Below are 20,516 nucleotides of genomic sequence, written 5' to 3'. Positions count from 1 at the left end.
AACTCTATAAAATTTATATTTCTGAAATCAGGATAGTGAGAGCTCTAATGGGTTTTTGTTCCATAAAAAAAATTGATCGGGAAGGCCCTCTAAAAATTATGGCAAGGCATGAATTTGTTAGTTCAATGCCTTAGCCAAATCTTAAGAGGCCAAGGCATAGGCTTGGTCTCACCAAGCCTGTCCCAAACCAATATCCGAGGTAGGAAAAAAAATCCCGCCTCATGTTGTAAGAAATGGGCACCCATTATTTGAATTTCAAAAAATGGGTACCCATTTTGAAAAGCTAAAAGCGGCATGTAAAATCTGCCAAAAACTTAAAAGAATGAATTTTTAAGAAACGGGTACCCATTTTTTACTTTTAAAAAATGGGTACCCGATTTTTAAAAAATAGGTACCCATTTTTAATTTTTTTTAAATGGGTGCTCGTTTCTAAGAAGTTTCATATTGTGGATTTGACTTCCATGAAATTGCAACCCAACTTTGTGCATTCACCCATAACCAACAAAAAATAATAAATCACATAGAAGAGAACACAAGACACTAAGATTTAACATGGTTCACACAATCCCTGGGTTACATCCACCAACAACAAGTCTAGTATTATTATTATCTAGTGATTACAATTATCAATCCATTATAGCTCAATATTGTCATAAGAAGCTACAATATCACCATTAAGTTATGAAATTCCTAAACCTAAACCTTTTTATACAAGATTTTTTCATTGCAAAATTAGAGCTAGAATAAGGCATCCAATAGGAAAATAGTAGCTAACACATTTTACAATAAAAGGTCATTTTTCGCTTCAACGGTGATGCTCCAAAAAACCCTCATGGGGGAATTTCCCCTTAACTTCATCCTTACTACGACATGGCGCTTACCTAAGGCATTGTCCTAGGAACCTGCAGGGGTGCTGCTTGCAAACCGTTGTAGAAATAATAAGGGGAGAATATCAAACTGAATAAACCTCCAAGTCTGATTAGGCTCCACCTCACAACAATCTCCCTCTAGGAGACTGCTTAGACTCCATAACAATAACCTCCAACTTGGAGACTGATCATAGCAATGCTAAACCTTTAGCTGCCATAGCAAAATGAAACCACCCTGGACTCTGTTTCTTTTTTATTCTGTTGAGTCTAGAAGATCAACCCAAGCTAAAGAGGAATTCAAATTCTCCCTTATTACAACCTTGGTAAAAAAATCTATTGGATTATCATCTATATGTATCTTCACCAGCTATAATTTTCTAACATCGAAATCTAACATAATGAAATGGTACCACAATTGTATGTGTTTTGTCTTTAAATGCATAGCTTAATTCTTTACAAGATCAATGACACTGTGGCTATCTATAAACAAATAACTATCCCTCTATGCATATCCCAACTCTTCCATGAAGAACTAAAGCCATATCATCTCCTTGGCTACCTCTATAGCAGCAACATACTTTGCCTCTATAGTGGATAAAGCATTAGCTTTTTGCAACCTAGAAACCCAACTCACTACTACTGCACCAATAGTAAATACATAACCTATAGTACTTTTCTTGGTATCAATATCCCTCGCTGAATTTGAGTTAGCATATCCCTATAAATCAATAGTAGAGCCCCCAAAATGTAAAAACTTACTGGATGTTCCTCTAAAATAGCTGAGAATCCATTTAATTGAATTCCAATGCTCAATTTGTGGATGACTCATCTACCTACTAAAAACTCTTATTGCATGTGTAATATCTACCCTAGTGCATATCGTAGCATACATCAAGCTTCCTACAACTAAAACATAAGGTACCATGGACATCTTAGCCACCTCTTCTTGTGTCTTTGGACACATCTCCTTGTTCAATTTCAAAAGACCAAGTAAAGGTGTGCTGATAGCTTTAGCATTCTCCATAGAGAAACATTGCAACACATTTGCAATATAATTAGCTTGAGATAATGTCAATTTTATGTTTTCCCTACCTCTCAAAATTTTTACACCAATTATTTGTTTTTCTTCTCCCAAATCCTTCATAGAAAATTGATGTGTAAATTGTTCCTTTAACTCCTTAATGTGATCCATGTTTGACCCAACTGCAAGCATATCATCAACATATACACATAATTTATAATATATTTTTCATCATCCAACCTCTTAAAATAAACACAATGATCTCAATAATACTAGTTGTATCCATGCTCATGCATAAAACTATTAAATTTCAAATACCATTACCGAGGTGCTTAGTTCAAGCCATATAAACTTTTCTTCAATTTGTACACTAATTTCTCCTTATCTTTGACTTGAAATCCTTAAGGTTGTGTAATTTATATCTCTACATCCAAATCACCATGAAGAAAGGTTGTTTTAACATCAATCTGCTCCAAGTGCAAAGCTTTAGTAGCCACAATACTTAAAATAGTGTGAATAGAAGTCATTTTAACTATGGGAGGAAATATCTCATCAAAATCAATTCCCTTTTTTTGTGCAAATCCTTTACCACTAACCTACCTTTAAATCATTCCTTACCTCCATCCTCATATTTTAACCTATAAACCCATTTATTTTGTAAAGCCTATTCACCTACAAAAAACTTGCATAAATCCCATGTCTTATTTTTAGCAAGAATTCCATTTCTTCTTTCATTGCAGATTCCCACTGAATCTTTGTATCATCCTGCACAACTTTGTTAGTCAGGTTCACTAGCATCAGTAAGTAAAATAGAATACAAAGAAGGAGAAAATCTTTGTGGAGGTCAACTTAGCCTTGTTGATCATTTAACATTCTCTAGGGTGTGTGGTATTTTTTGTTGTAGTTGTTGTAGATCATGAGAAACTGTTGGAACATCATCTTTTCGAGTATCATCCAACACTACATAATCATTTTCTTTCTTCTCATGCTACTGCAACAAATCTTTGTGCAACACCTTCTCATTGAATATGACATCCCTACTACTTGCAATTTTACAATTTTGAAAATTCCAAAGCCTATAGCCAAATTTATCAATTCCATATCTAAAAAATACACATTTCTTTGACTTATCTTCTAGCTTGGTTCTATTTTCATAATCAATATGATAAAATATTTCACAATCGAATGTTTTGAGAAAAGATTAACTCACCTTCTTACTAGTTCATTCTTCCTCTGGAATATCACAGCCCAAAGGAGTAGAGGGACCTCTATTAATCAAATATATAGTAGTATTGATAGACTCCACCCACATACTTAAGGGCAAGCCTTCATGCCACCTCATGCTTCTTGCACACTCCATTATAGTCCTGGTCATGTGTTTAGCCACTCCATTTTTCTTTGGAGTCTTTAGAATATTTTTCTATCTATGAATACCATTAGTGTAGCAATAACCTTAAAATTCATGACTACAATACTCATCATCATTATCAGATCTAAGACATTTTAATTTCTTTTTAGTGTCATTTTTGACCAACCATTTCTATTTCTTAAAAGTTTGATATTCATCAAATTTTTATCTAAAGAAACAAACCCATACTTTTCTAGTTGCATCATTAATAAATGAAACATAATAATGAGAGCCACCAAAGGAAGATATCTGAGTTGGTCCCCATACATCTATATGCACAAGCTCTAATCTCTTACTTTTCTTTTCCTTCCCAATCCTCACAAAACCCACTCTCTTTTGTTTTCTATACACACAACTTTCACAAAAAATTATATTAACACATTTCAAACATGGTAAAAATTTCTTTGAATGAAGTAATTTCCTGCCTTTCTCACTCATGTGCCCAAGTTTTTTGTTTAATAGTGTTGTATTAGAATCTACAACAATCGTTTGTTCTCCCTGCTCAACTACAACAATTGTTCCCAAACATTTATTTGTCTCTAAAATAATCAAAGTAAAAGGAACAATATGACCTATACAAAGATATAAGGTGCATAATTTCAAACATTTTCCTACTACAAGAGAACCTTATGAAATCTTCCAATTTTTATCATTAAAAGTAACTACACAACCCTCATCCCTGAGTTGACCTTCTGAAATTGAATTCCTACTCATCCTTGAACATGTCTAACCTCATGTAGTAGCCAATGATTCCCATTTTGCAACTTAATCATAACTTCTCCCTTTCCAACAATCTAATAGGGTTCACTGTCCCCCAAATAAAAACCCCAAAATCCCCTTGGAAATTATTAACAAAATAGCCTCTATGAGGTGTAGCATGAAATGAAGCACTAGAATCTAAAACCCATGAATCATGAACACTTTCTAAGAAAGAAGAAAAGCATCTTGTTCGGATTTTTTACTTAGCACATTTTGCTCCTTGTTTGCTTTTGGTTTATCTCCTTCATTTTTCTTTCAAGTCTAGCAATCTTTCTTCTTATGCCCTGGTTTACCATAGTACCAACAATCTCTTGGTCCTCTGGATTGATAACTCTTCCCCTTTGACTTTCCTCTTGATTTTCCATGATTTCTAGAATTATTTCTTCTCTTAGTTGTTTTGCCTCTACTTTTTATGTTCAAATAACTTCCTAATGTAAATCCACTGGAGGTTTCCTACAAGTTTCTTCAATCAGAATAACACCAATCACATCATAAAATTTTAGGGTATTAGATCTAGAAATACAATTGCTCACATTCATTACCAAGCTATTCTAGGTTTAAGGAAAAGAATACAAAAACAAGAGAGCCCTAATTTATTCATCAAAATTAATACCCATAGAAGATAACTAACTAGTAACAATATTAAACTCATTTAAATGATCTGCAATAGATCCACCTTCTATCATCTTAATATTAAATAAATGCTTCATGAGAAATACCTTGTTTAAAGTAGAGGGCTTCTCATACAACTTTTCTATGGTTTACATCAACTCTTCCAATGTCTTCACTTTTGTAATGTTAAATGTCATTGATGGTGCCAAGCATAATAGAATTCTTCCAAGTGCTTTTTTGTCTAAAATCTCTCAGTCCTCCTCTTTCATAGTTCCATGCTTCCTTGTTTTTCCTTCCAAGGGTTTTCATAAATCCTTCTGACAAAGATAGTCCTCCATTCCCATCTTCCATAACTTAAAGTTACTCCCATTAAAATTCTCCACCTTTAGCTTGCCCTCATCTTCCATCACTCCCACTCAGTTGTGAGACTTCCACTAAACCGTAAGACCTTCCTGTAGAGGATTGTTGAAAAAAATGATGTTGGTCTAGATAAAAATGAATGATAGTCATTTGGCTCTGATACCACTTTTTAGGATTAACCTCAAATAGAAATAATAGTAACATGCAAATATAACCAATATTAGAAAATAATAGATCACATAGAAGAGAACACAAGATACCGAGATTTAATGTGGTTTACCCAATCCATGGGCTACATCCACCAACAAAAAGTTTAATATTGTTATTATCCAGTGATTACAATCCACAATCCCTTACAACTCAATACCTCTACAAGAAGCTACAATATCACCATTACACTATGAAATTCCTAATCCTAAGCTTTTTATACAAGCTCTTTTCCCTCAAACACATCTGAATAAACCTTCGAGTCTGATTAGGCTTGACACCACAACGTGCTTCTCACTCATTCATTCACTTCTGCAAATCAAAAAATATTTTCTCTTGCATTCTCTTAATAAATATCTCAAGCCTAGGAATCCATCCAATCACAAAATTCATCTTCTTTCAATTTTCGAGAATCAAGTTTTCATAAGACAAACATCGTGTAATAGAAGAACCTCATGAAAATTGCATTAGACTTGGTGATCTCTTTACATGCTTAGATCAAATCACAATCCTCATGCAAATTGCCTCCCAATAGGTAACTGTTTACACAATCAAGAACTCCCACTTTGATACCATTTGATGAAGGGTCACTCTGATACTATTGAATCTTGCATCAAATTTTTTTTGCACTATTTTTAGGTCATTTAAGTCTAACTCTAACTTGATCTTACCTAGAAAATTGAATGGTAGGAGTTATTATTGTAATGCTTGAGTTAGTAATGTATTTTTGCATATAATTAAATTTTTGGTGTTCCATGGTATTGATATTATTGTAAATATCTAAAGTAGAGGTTTAATATGAATCTCCATACCATTAAGGTCACTAGAATGTGTAGATTTAGAAAAATTGAGAAGTATCATTGAACAAACCATTCCATTTTCAATCATTTTATTTGATAGTGAATATGTTAATCCAAATTTTATACATAATGTGGTCTCCTTGTAGAAGTTGATGAAAGCAAACTTCACAGCTCGCCAAGATCACCTGCATGCAAATAACCTATCGAAGGGAAACCAAAGAATAAAGAGGTGGAGCTTGGAAAAACTAAATGGACAGAGAGAGAAGATATTGCAAACAAAGAAAAATGTATTTCTATACAATATGCCTTGAAAATGAGTTACAAAATACAATGACAGAGCTAAAATATAAAGGCCTAAAGGAAGCTTGTAGAACAAGCTAGAAAGTGCTAGAAGATAAGGTTGACAACTAAGCATACATCCACAAAAGGTGGAATATCATTGATCAAGGTGAGGAGATAAGTATGACTGAGATAATAAAAAACTCTTGTGTTGTCAACAACTCCTAGACTACAACTAATAAATAAATGCATTTATTTAAGTAAACTTAAGTAAAATAATAAATAATTAATAAACAATTGTTTACTCTAATACTCCCCCTTAAGTGCAACTTAGGGAAATGCCTTAAGCTCACAACAACTAAGATGAAATGCATAATGGGTCCTGGCAATGAGGCCATGTTAGGTAACCATGTATAATGCAAAGAAATAAAACCTCTGAAAATGGGGAAAGAGAGAAAACCACATGGGAAACACCCTCCCCCAAAAAGAGGTAAGAAAACCTAGTGAAGGACTGAAGAAGCCTCTAACTAGTGGAATGTCCTAGAAAATAGGAACAAAGAAGATCATGAAAAACATCACCGAAGCATGAAGAAGCCACAAACTCTATTAGAAACAAACTACTAATCTGAAGAACCTCCATGGAAGAAGAAGGCACAAACTGAGTGTGTCTATATGGTAGATGATCCATCTCATTGAAATGCATAGGTAGCTAACCACTGCAATTTCCTAGTATATAGGATCAAATATTGAATACATAGCTCACACTATCAAACCATCAAACCAAGGAAGAATTAGAACAAAAAAAAACCCCCACTTAATGCAGATGGGGTGAGATGATAGGCAACTAAGAAGGTGGGCCAAAATCCTCTATAGAAAGAACCAAGAACGACAAGAGAGAGGAAGAGGTACAAACACCTATATAGGCATGGTCATCGACTCTACATGGGGCTATTACCATGGAAGGGACACTCATTTCATAAAGGAAGGGGGCACAAAATTGGCAACAACTATCCCCCCATGGTGCTTTATAAAATAGTGCAAGTACAACTGTCTCAAAACAATGTTCATGAATCCAAAATGCAAGAATGACACTTTATCTCATTGTGTTTGCATAAAGATGCTTGCAAATGATAGCTACAATGATCATAAAGGGAAAAAGGCTAATACAAAAGATAGTACATCCCAAAACAAAGGATCCCATGCGATGAAAATGATCCTCAGACCTCAAACAACTAAGATATCCACCATAGAGAAGAAATGTCAAAAGCATGATAGAAAGAGCATGGGACAAAATTTGAAGGAAATGACACCATTTCTAAAAATTAGATAGGACCAACTTTCCAAAAATATAACATTTTCAAAAAATGGAGATGGGATGCACAAGATAAGCTTGCGGGAGTTAAAAATAGAACCTTGGATTTTGTCTAAAAAACAAGCTAAAAACTAAATCAAAACCACAAAATATCTACACCAATGTCTCCGCCTCAAAAGCAGCTATTTGACACTTCTTTCAGATCGAAAAAATACCTCTATATGCTTAATTTATGGCCAAAAATTTGCAAGTAGGTTAAAAAGGACTTTGGAGAGGTACTGGAGTGATGATGTAGCAATGATGTCATGCTAACATCAAAAAACTACTAGATTAAAATTGATAGGCTTGGGGCCATCACAACAAACAATGAAGGTGGAAAAATGTTAAGCTAGAGGGTGATGTGGCAGGGGCCACGTGGCACCCATGCCAGATGGCAAGTGCCAACATGGCACTCATGCCACATGGCATCCAAAAAATATGCCAAATGTGAAGGAAATGTCAATGTGGATAGAGGTGTTGGTGGGGTAGCAGATAGGAGATCACCACTAGTAGTAATGGCCATAGGGATGGCTACCACTAGTGTTTCTATGACAGAGGAGGAGGGTAGGCGGTGACGAGGTGGCCGCAGAGTAGTGGCCATAGGTAGGCTATGCTGTAGTGGCTCTGTGGTGCCACACCAGTGGAGGAAACCATGAAGCAATGTAGGGACGATGTTGTGGTGGTGTGGGGGCACTGCTGCGATAGCTCCTTTTTATTTTTGCATGCCAAAAATGTCTAAATAGTCTGTATGGCTAGCCCAAACTAAATTTTTTTGGATCTTGGAGCTCCTATCACCAAAATCAAATTATTTTGTATGGATCCTACTATAATGAGCCTTATGAACTCAATGGCAATGTCCATTTAGGCCCAAAGTGCTATGAAAAATCACTCTTGCCCACGATTGAAGAAAAATGCACAAGCAAACTAGGGTTTGTGTCTCCAAATTATGGCTTCAAAAATGCTTCAGTCAAGAAGCAGCAAGGAGGCTTTGATGCCATGTAGAATTTGATGAGAGCCAACTTCATAGCTCACTAAGAACACCTACATGCAAATAACCTGTCGAAGGGAAACCAAAGAAGGAAGAGGTGGAGCTTTGAAAAACTATGTGGACTAAGAGAGAAGATATTGTAAACAAAGAAAAATGTATTGCTATACAATATGCCTTGAAAATGAGTTATGAAATATAATGAGAGAGCCTAAATATAAAGGCCTCAAGGAAGCTTGTAGAACAAGCAAGAAAGTGCTAGAAGATAAGGTTGACAACTAAGTATACGTCCACAAAAGGTGGAATATCCTTGATCAAGGTGAGGAGATAAGTATGACTTAGATAGGAACAAACTCTCGTGTTCTCAACAACTCCTAGACTACAACTAATAAATAAATGCATTTATCTAAGAAAACTTAAGTAGAAGAATAAATAATTAATAAATAATTATTTACTCTAACACTACTATGAGATAATAATTCATCAATCACATGTTCATAAAATAGATTTTCTTTCAGTAAATTATAATTTATGAAAAAATAATTGGAAAAATAGTTTCAAAGAACATTGTTTGGAAGAGATCAGCTAGAATTAAAACTATAAAATGAATGTAAATTTAAAGAAAAATCATGTCTATATCTAGTTGTTTGAACATTCTATTAAATGCTACATAAATTTTTCTCTATGGATACCATCATAGATTGTTATGGTGGAAGCCAATATTGTTGTCAAAATCAATAACTTATTATGTGCGGTACCCTTACTTGAAAGACAAATCCCTTTTAGAAGGCATCAATTCTTTGATCCTTACCATTAACTATATAGATTGACCACAGTCCTTACATGAATAAGAATTGCATTATCATATTTTTATGTGTAGCTTATCCTCACCCATTGTAAAAAATTCTACTTTTTAAAGCCCTCTATTCCTAAAGTCACACAATTTCTATTTAAGCCAAATCCATAACCCATGATATGGCATTGTCACAAATTGTACATCCTACAAGTCACAGCTACACCTTCAACACTTATGTGTTCTTGTGACCTAGTGGCATTGTCACCTAGTCACTCATTTTTTGAAGCCGATAACTTCTAATAAAATATATGACAACTTTTAGAAATAATAATTTTTGTGATGGCGAGTTTTTCACAGTATAGTAGTTATGATTTTATCTTGGATTTAATGAAGAAATCATGGTATAATCTTATAAGGGGACATATTTTAAATATTGGTGCAAAGAAAGTCTTCTCATGAGATAGAAAAGTAGAGGGTTTAAATTTCTCATGTGTCACCCTCTTTAATAAGATAATTGAATCAGTTATAAATATTGTACTAATTTATTCTCCGGCCACCTTGTTCTATGATGATCATCTTGTAAGTTAACCAAACTATTTAAGTAGATGGGAATACACATTTCAAAGGTATTAAATACTGCGTAACTTGCACCTATTTCCTAGCCTAATATGATAGAAGCATAAATGGAGAAATTTTTCATCATCTCCAGTATGTTCACTACCACATGGTTCTAGCCACACCAATTACAAGAGGATTATTTTTGAGCTACAAGGAGAAAGGGATTGCACCAAAATTCAACTTTATACTACTTGAACTCGAAGAAGGATGAGCTTTGTAGTTTATGGTAGACGGCCTTAACCTAATGCATGTGAATCTAGATGAAGACAAAGTCAATGATGAATAATATGCAAAATTGTACCTAGAAGGAATCTCAGATGTTTCCTTTCTAGACAACAAAAAATAAAGTCATCTCTATTTTTTTTTTTTTTTTTTTTGTAACTATCACTGTTAGAAAGGGTAGACAGTGTTACATAAGCATAGTTATAGAAAATAGGAATGGGGAAAAATAGAGGAAATGCATAATTTTGTTTGTATCTTCCAATGTAAAGATTTTGATCTTTTTGGTTTTTCCATATGAATGCAATATTGGAATTTTTTGCACCTATTGTCTGAGCTTCCATTTCAATTCTTTGTATGGATTATTTTGACATAATTATTAAATTTTTGCATTAATTTTCATTTGAATAATATAATGAACAATCATTTCCAAGTTTATCACCCTTGTTTGCATGACGAAAAGTTTATGTAACTAAACTTTATTTCATTCATATTCATTATCTAGTTTAGAGTTAGCTTGTTTTGTTTATATTTTTACTTCCTTTCTTTGATTTCTAATTAAAAGATCGTTAGTTTCCCTCCATTTCATATCTTACATGAGGAAGTACCTTTAAAATTCAGACATGGATTTAGTGTAATTCTTCTTTCGATATGTCTATTGTGAGTTTTCTGTTATATTTGAAGTGAAACAAAATCACTAATAGATTTTCTAGAAAATGTATTAGGGACAATGGATTGATTTGGTTTTGCATAGATTTCACTTCCCGACAATCTCAATTTTTTTAGTTGGTGACATTGCTTCTAGATGCACCTTTCACCCTAGCCCTAAATAAATGTCCACAAGATTGCCTCTTTGGTTTTTTAAGAGATTAGTGGTATAAATGATAAGGTACTTCAATCACATTGGAAAAAATAAAGGGAAAGAATAAACAAAGTTGAGAGCCTAAAATTGAAGTATTATGAGGATTATTAATAAACCTTGCACTTTAAATTGTTTAAAAAAAGAATACTCTACCTAAAGATTCTTTAATAATGTTAACCTACACCGTTAAAGGAGGATTCTTTTAAGAAAATTCAGAAATAAATTGCATGATCCTCTATCTCTTACAAACCCCACCTCAAAGGAAGAACCACTGGAAGAAACCTAGAGCATCGAGAGAAGATATTTATCTTTTTGGGAATGCCCCTACTTGGGAAATAAGAGAAATGTTGAATTTCTTATGTTATTCAAGTAATTTTACTCCATGATTAGAGAAAGGAGTATATGCAATTACATGGCCACTCTTAATGCTTAAAAATCAACAAAAGCTCAGGAAGAACAAACGTCTTTCAAGATTCCACCAAAGGGTGTTCTAGATACAATTGTTAGGCACCTGTAACTACCAAGTTTCATATTATTAATGATCCTCTTATTAAAATTGTTTTTTCTTGGTAGAATGGAATAGTATAAGCAATGCATTTAACGGAATAATGATGAAAATTTGAATTTGGTAATTTCAAGAATTTATTCTATTTGAGGAAATAGGTGGTCCTATCCCTAAAGTATCTAGTCTTTTCTCATCTATGAGATACATTCTAGTTGGAAAGCACAAAGAGAAACCAATAAAGACCCTTCACTAAATTTGGCGTAGTGTGGTTATTGAAATTACTGCAAAATTAATTTATGGTGCTCATCTCTTCTTTAAAGGATGCTACATGAATACAAGTTCCTATAGAAGAAAGATAATTTTTTCTGATAAGCCATAAATAGGTTTGTATGATAGTAAATATCTCTAGTTTTCTATATATTATGTAAAAAAAAAAAGGTTACATTATGTTTTAGTTTTATGTCATCTGCTTCCTTACCTTTTTTTCCTCTTCAAGTTGCCCTTTTCTACATTGGCTTTTTGTGGAAAGCAAAAGACACTAATCCTTTTTTCTCTTCAATTTTGGGTTCTTTTGATTCTTCCAAGTCCTCGTCCACATTCAAAGCTAGTGTTAACTACAATTTGTGCACCCCCATTCTTTCTAGTTCATAAATCCATGTATTTATAGAATCCTAATGATCCTATTTAGGCCAATTCCATAACCTTTTATGTGACATTGTTATGACTTCTATGAAGTCATGAATATTACATGAAAACTTATGTGATCCTACAACACAATGGCATTGATGCTCTCTTTCTCATTTTTTAAAAGCAGATTACTTCTGACCTAAGATGTGAACACTAAGATAATTAAGCACAGTCCTGATGGTGGGTCTCTCAAAAGTGCATTTATGATGATGTTAAATTTTATTTAATGAAGAAATCCTGGCATAATCTTGTGAAGGGACCACTCGTTAAATTAGGTGCAAAGGATGTCTTGTCATCAGTTAGAAACATACAAGGTTTAAATTTATCATGCACCAACCTCTTTAATAAGCTAATTGGAGTATGTATAAATGAAGTAAAACACACTCTTCATTCATCTTGTTCTCGTATGATCATCTTGCAAGTTATGCCATCTGCTTGAGATGATAATTCATGTTCTAGAGGGATACAATAGTGAAGAACCCAAGCCCATGCTCTAGTCTAATATTATAGAATAATAAATAGAGAAATTTGACATCATCCATAGTATTTTCACTACCACTTGCAATATTAGGACCATCCATGCCTATTACAAGAGAACAATTTTTGACCTAGAGGGACAAAAGGACCATGCCAAATTTGATGTTATGTTAATAGACATGGAAGAAGAAAGAGATTCAAACTTAATGGTGGATCTCCTTAGGATATTGCATAAAAAATTGGACAAAGAAGAATGAGTCAAAGATGGAGAAAATATACAAGTGAACCTAAAAGAAATCTAGGATATTACCTTTCTTGGTAACTAAAACAAAGCCATGTTCATTCTGTTTTTTTGTAACCCTCATCATCAAAAATGGTAGTTATTGCTATATATGAATGGTTCTTATAAATAAAAAGGGGAGGAAAATAAAGGAAAGATATATATTTTTTCTTTTATCTTCCAATGTAAAGACTATTATCTTTTTGGGTTTGCTATATGAATGTGATTTCAAAATTTAGTGCTTATGTTCTCTAGGCATTTATTTTGATGCTCTGTGTGAATTATTTTCAAATAATTATCAAAGTTGTGTGTTATCTTTTAATAATGATAAATGCGAATTTCAATGCTTATCTCCCATATTTTTATTGCAAAAGGTTTTATGTAAATGAACTTTATTTCATTTACATTCTTTAGTTGGTTTAGAGATAGTTTATTGTATTGTTTTACATACGTGTTTACTTCCTTTGTCCACCTTCTCATTAAATGCACATTAGTTTCCATTCATTACATATCTGACATGAGGGAGTTATATGTCTAAAATATTGAGACTAGTTTGGCATAACATTGTTTAACCCATCTATCTGTTGTGACTATTTTGTTGTATTTTGGCTTAATAGGGTCATCCCAAGTGTCTATATTTAATGTGATGAAACATTTTCCAACACATATTGACTTCAACTATATTAAAATGTTTTTGCATATATTTCATCATGTAATATGAAGTGAATTCTAATAATCTCATAATATTAGAACTTGATTGAAGATCAAATCATTCAATTTCTAGTCGTTTATCATAATCAAATTTTAATATAATGATGTAATAAGTTTTATGATGCACATATAAACTTTCAAAACTTTATAAAACAAAAGTTTTATATCGTTTGAGTTAGCCAGCTTATAAAAATGAGAAAAGTAATAGCTGAAATAGAAAATTGGTGTTTAAAATGTTGTAAAATAGGATAGTATTTATTTTAAAATCAAATAACTAAGTTCTAGTATGTATTAAAGTTTTAAATAAAAGGTTAATTAGATTATTTAATATCAATATAAATATATTAGTTCTTTAACTAAGATTTTCTTGTGGGGTTTTCCATTGTCTTTTATGTTCCAACATTTTATTTATGGTAGTCTTTAATCAGGCTCTTTAATCTAAACTATAGTAAAAATATTGATACATTTTCATAGTGACAAATGACACAATGTTTTGAAAAGTCATTGGCTAGCCTTTTAGCTATTCATGCACATATATCCTTACACACCTAGAAATCCTAACTTTACAGGCACTAACTTCTATACATTCACCTTATGCCAAAATTTCTTAAATGGACACATTCCTAATTGCCTACCTTTATCTTCAATAGTTGCAAGTTCAATCAAATGATCATTATCCATATTTCTTATATTTATATATGAACATAATTTTTTAATACACGTTAAAAATTCAAATTTAAAAGCTTTGCTTAAGCTTAAAAACACATAACTGAATGAACATTATTGCTCCTGATTGCTTGTATATATCTGTATAGAAACTATCATATGAAACCATGTCTTGTTATACTATAGTGCCTATATATTTGCAAGTACCATTTTCTTAAAATACCCTGAAAACATATGAAGTTTGCTAGCATCATCTTTTAATCATTCTCAACCTACACAATGGTTTCTATTTACATTCATACATTTAGTTATTACAATTATTGTTTATACCATAACTTTTAATAAATTGATTTCAACTCATCAAAATTGAATTCAACGCATCTTATTAAGTGGGTCTAGCATCTTATTAAGTGAATCTAGACCAACTCGAGGTAAAATTAAATTTCCTTTACAATATTATGTTAACCTTCAACAGATTGTGTATAAGAATTCCTTCTATATGAAACAAAGGACCCACCAAGCATGCTGGAACAATAGTAACTTAAAAGACAGACACCATAATAAATAAATAAATAAATAATAATAATTTTAAACTTAATTTTTCCCTTAAGATGAAACATTTGATGTTGCCAAATCAAGTAAGGCTAATAATAATAAATAAATAAATAAATAATAATTTGGAACTTATTTTTTCCCTTATGATGAAGCATTTGATTTTGCCAAATCCAGTAAGTCTAATAATAATGGTATCCATAGACAATTGTACACCACCATGTGCGTTTGCAGGCTTTAATATCTTTATATATGAACCAGTCATCATCTATAAAACAGTTTTCTCATCTAGATGATTTACTAGCTGGACATTGTCTGTTTCACCATAATTTATAGAGTGATAGAAACCCATTTTAAATAAATATGCAATGAGTACAATCAATTCCTTCACTAAGATTCTGCCACGAACTATAACTTTGGAGATTTCAGTGATTATGAATATGCACTAAGTTGAAGATTATATTCATCTAGAAGACTAGAAGACGAAAAAGATTTATGTAGACTGGATTGCATTATCAAAAGTAGACTAATGGGCTGTGATAATTCACTTGCAAAATGGAAGGGGACCCAAGTTCTAGAAAACGAGAAGGAAAAAAGCCCAAAAATTAGGGTGTCAACAATCTACTACGCTGGCTATGGCCCAAATAGAGCAATAAGATGCCTTTAATAGCATCTAGTGCATTACAGCAAAATATCATCATCCTACTTCAATAAAAAAATGTTAAGGATTCATTTTACACGAGGGCAAGTTCTTTGTCTTATATTCCTGTTCCTTTCAGACCTCCATGAAGCATAGTAGATCAATCTATTTTAAGACCAGATACATTCCAATGCTTTGCTTTATCTCATTTCAGTCAAAGACGTTACCTTTGCTTGGTCTTTTCATGAAGGCAAAGCCTGTGGCTCACAATTATGCCTTGCCTTCTTCTACCTGTGTGAAAAGACTGTATCACAGTCAACAATCCTAGTTTCTCGGTCCGTCATTTGAAATGTAACCATGTTTTCCAATAATATTGTTATATGAGAATCTTCTTATATTAAGAAATTCAATGTGCTTGAATCAGTCGAATCCTAGGGTTAGCTATTCTGGTCCAACTTATAGGGTCGACGTAGTTCAAAGATTCCACCACCTTTAATGAGTAGATAGACATATTCAGCCTGTGTCATTTATATCTTATGCAATGCTTGTGTATATTTTATTTATAATGAGGAACATTAATGCTCTTCACTATGAACAGTATCTAATTTCATAAAAAATGTTAGGTTAGTAATAGTATCATATAGGGTATTGATTGATTGATTGATTGATTGATTGATTGATTGATTGACTGATTGATTGAGAAACATTAATGCCCTTCAATGTGAGTATCGAATTTTATGCAAAATGTTAGGTTAGTAATAGTATCATATGGGGTGATTATAGATAGATAGATAGAGGATATGTTTTACACTTTTATTTAAACATTTATGTAATTTTAGAAGCTAGACACGAAATTTATAAATCTGAAAATTTTATTTAAAAGGACTTAGAGTGTTATAAATTATTTAAAAGCCTTAATATCGTTTGTAAAATCCTTGTATAAGACCTCACATGTATTATTCAATGAGCTTACAGTCATTTGGTAAGAACAAAATTTCACATGTTACATTAGAAAAAAAATTCAAAACTTTTAAAAATTTAAAATAGTAAATTCTAATTGGCTGATATGAATTTTTTAAATAACTAGTTTTCCAAAACTCATTGCAATAATATATGTCTATCCACAAATACTAGTATCGTAAATACTTATAACACTAACATATTAAAAATCACATAAATGCCTGATCAACTATTTATATTAAGTTAAAATTAATGTAATTGTGCTACATATTTGAAAGTCATATTCTTGTATTAACTTATGTATCTTAAAATTTAATCTATATAAATTACAGATATCTCTCACATAATTTATATAGGTTAAATTTTTAAAATATTTTGATAAATAATATTAGTTCAATAACTTTATTAAATTAAAAAAAAAAAAAATTCTTTTTACTTGAACAAATTTATTTCTAATATATTTCTGAACAATTATATTTCTAATATATGATTTTTAATGTGTTCCTTTTTCCTTTTGTGTAAATTTATTTAATTGTTAATAAACTAAGAACCATTAAATTACTAACTTGATTTAATAATTGATTATAACATATAAAATATAATATTGATGTCAAAAATATTTAGTCAGATATCATTATTTATAAATATATAGAATAGAACATAAATCTGTAAAACTATATAAAAAGATATAGTCAAATCTTTTGAATACCACATCGCACATCTCAGTTTCAAATGTTATTTAATCAGAAATTAAGTGGATGACATGTGCAATATTGTGGATGACATGTGCAAGTTATTTCAAACAATAGAGCACTCTGAAGGGCAGCCCACTGTGCTAATCTTGCGTGAAAATAAACAAGGTTTTAGATTATGTCTCATCTAAGGGATTCACTACTACTTATTGCACACGATCATAGTTTATTGCATTGATGGGTGCTAGCTACTCCTATCAATTTGTCTCACATGGTTTCAAATATTTTTGTATTACTGAGTTTCCTAATTTTTATGTGGCAAAAAATATTAATTGATAATAATAAATATAAATATAAGGATTTAAAAAGAGAATCATTAAATAAAGTTTTTAAAAAAAAAATTGTCAAAGGAATTTCTTACATATAAATAATTGATGTAGCAACTTAATATACATTTTTAAATAATTCTGCATACATAACAGAAAGATATTTTAAGAGTTGTTTTTATATTGTTTGTGAGATGGCCATCATGACTCAAAGTTTTAATGGGTTGTTACATTAGGAGGTCTTGTGTCTTTGTTGGGTCATAAAATTCCCAAGTTTGAACAAGTGAATGTAGGAGAAAAAAATATTCTATAAAAAATCTATTTGAACTATCTTCAAACCCAAATTTTAAAAATAAATAAAATTGATATATTATTCCACACCTATATCTTCAATCTTGAAAACCTTATCTTCAATCATTCTACAATTAGTGTGAACCTACATGATAGTGGTGTCATGTTCTATAAATGCATTACAATTACTATGAGTGTATTGTTAGTATTGATAGCTCTATCAAATGGCATGTAATACATGTGATGTAGTACCCAAGTTCTTATTCACAGTAATGTGTTCTACAAAAAGAAAACATACATACAATTATAGATGCAATAAACATATTTTGCAACTTACACATCTTCCACTAACCAACCTCCTTCTACATCGGTTTGCATCTTAACTAACTAAAAATTGTCTAAATTTGGAAAAATAGAAAATTACCTCTTTTTTTGAAGATTTTAACAAATCTTCAAATTTTCCATTTTAGTTAACCTTTGAAACTAACTCCTAAAAGCTGAAAATAAAGTTGGACTTTCCTTATGCTATGACAACTTGACCTACAAACTAATCTTTTAATTTGGAAATGTCCATTCAAAGTTATTATTACAAAAAGATACTTTCAAAATCACACAAAGATTATGACAACTCAGTTATGGTCCTAAATGGATATTTTGGGCCTTGAAATTTATTTATTTTTTCTCGACACAATGAAGAAAATTTGAATTGCTAGGCCATCAAACACCCCACCTCCTCTCCCCCATCCTCCTCATGTAACCACTGTAAAAATTTGAGAGAAAAGCTAGGTCTAAGTCAAAAGTCATGGCTCCCAAAGTTGATGCATCAACATGGTACAAATAATTGACAACATGTACTGAAATGCAATAACATGCAACTCAAAGTGGTTGTATTTGTATTATAGAAATTCAAAAGGAAATTTGTATCGTTATGTCTTATAGTTGTTATTTGAATCCACCCTTTGCGAATGTAAATAATTTGTAGTATATAAATAGATATTAAATATGTGTACTTTTAATTTATTATATTATGTTTTCTAATTATATACTTGCAATACAAACAAGGGCCATGTAGTGGCTAAGTACTTGCCTTTAGTAAAATAATAGCTATACTTTAAATTTAGTTTGTGTAAGAATTTTATTATAATTTTGAGTTAATTTATTTTAATCAATATTAGATAAAGTATAGGCATAATAATGGCTGGTTAGAAAGTAATATGTTAACAATCTCCATACAAATTAGTTATTTCAAAATGGTAGCTTGATTTGTGAATTGTAGATATTACTAAGTGTATGATAAATTTAATTATATTTTTTAAAATAAGATTCAAATTCTTTAAATTAGAAACATTTAAAAAACTTAAAAATTAAATGACACTCTTCTATTTAAAATTATTTTGTATCTTAATTCACATTATTAGATATTAAATATTTACATATAACAAAAAAGTTATAGTTACCATAATATTACTTTTAAATTTTTTAACTTAAATATAAATTATAGCTAATTTTATAATTAAAACTAAATCGTTGGTAATAATTTCATTTATTTTGTATTGCTTATTTTCTTAATTGTAATAATAATGATAGTTTATACATCATAGTTATATGGAATTGATTTTTTATTTGGTTCTTCTAATTTAGCATCTAATTAATTGATTATTTTCATATTGTACAGTTATTAGTACTTGTCGGTAGGCTAAGTACTATTGCATCATTTTTTAGATTACTCATGTTAACTTGTTATTAAATTACCTCTATTCTACCAATATAAATACATTTCATTCCATATTTTTCTATAAATATTATGTTTATGAAGAAATACATGTCAATTTTTTAACTTTAGAGTTTATATATATATATATATATATATATATATATATATATATATATATATATATATATATATATATATATATATATATATATATATATATATATATATATATATATATATATATATTCTAACTTTTAATTGGATGAATGGATTAGATTTTTATAAAGGAATTTGTGACTTTGTAGGTGTATTATTTTATCAGAATATTTGTATTGTTTCTCTTATTCCTAATTTTTAGCACATTTATTATCTATTTTGTTCAAAGTGATTTTTGAACACTTCAATTATTGTATATGGATTTTAGAATGGAAAAATATATATTATAATAATATAATCAATTATTTATATTTCTTATTTTCTAGAACTATTATAAATAGTTCATTTGATTATAAATAAATACATTAAAATATTATTTAAAAAAATATTTTAATCATTTACTTTAATTATTTATTACAACTCTTAGGTGAGTGTTATGCCCTCCAATTCTTCAACTTTTGTTTCAAAGATTTATAATACTTTATTATATTAAATTTTTTTTTGCCATTGCTAAATTTTATATTGTATTTATTTCATTCATCCACTACAAATATTTAATAAATAGTTCTTTTAATTATCATTATTTAAATTTTAATATTATATTATAAAATTTCAAAAGTAATATATTATAAAACAAAATTGAATACTTTCTTTCCAAATTATGTAGCATAGTACACAAAAAGTATTGTTTCAATTATTATATTTAATAATAC

Source organism: Cupressus sempervirens, chromosome 2, assembly GCF_028749045.1.
Source record: "Cupressus sempervirens isolate cs-2001-9-10 chromosome 2, ASM2874904v1, whole genome shotgun sequence".
In the NCBI taxonomy this organism is placed as follows: domain Eukaryota; kingdom Viridiplantae; phylum Streptophyta; class Pinopsida; order Cupressales; family Cupressaceae; genus Cupressus; species Cupressus sempervirens.
Note: the sequence above shows the minus strand (reverse complement) of the source record.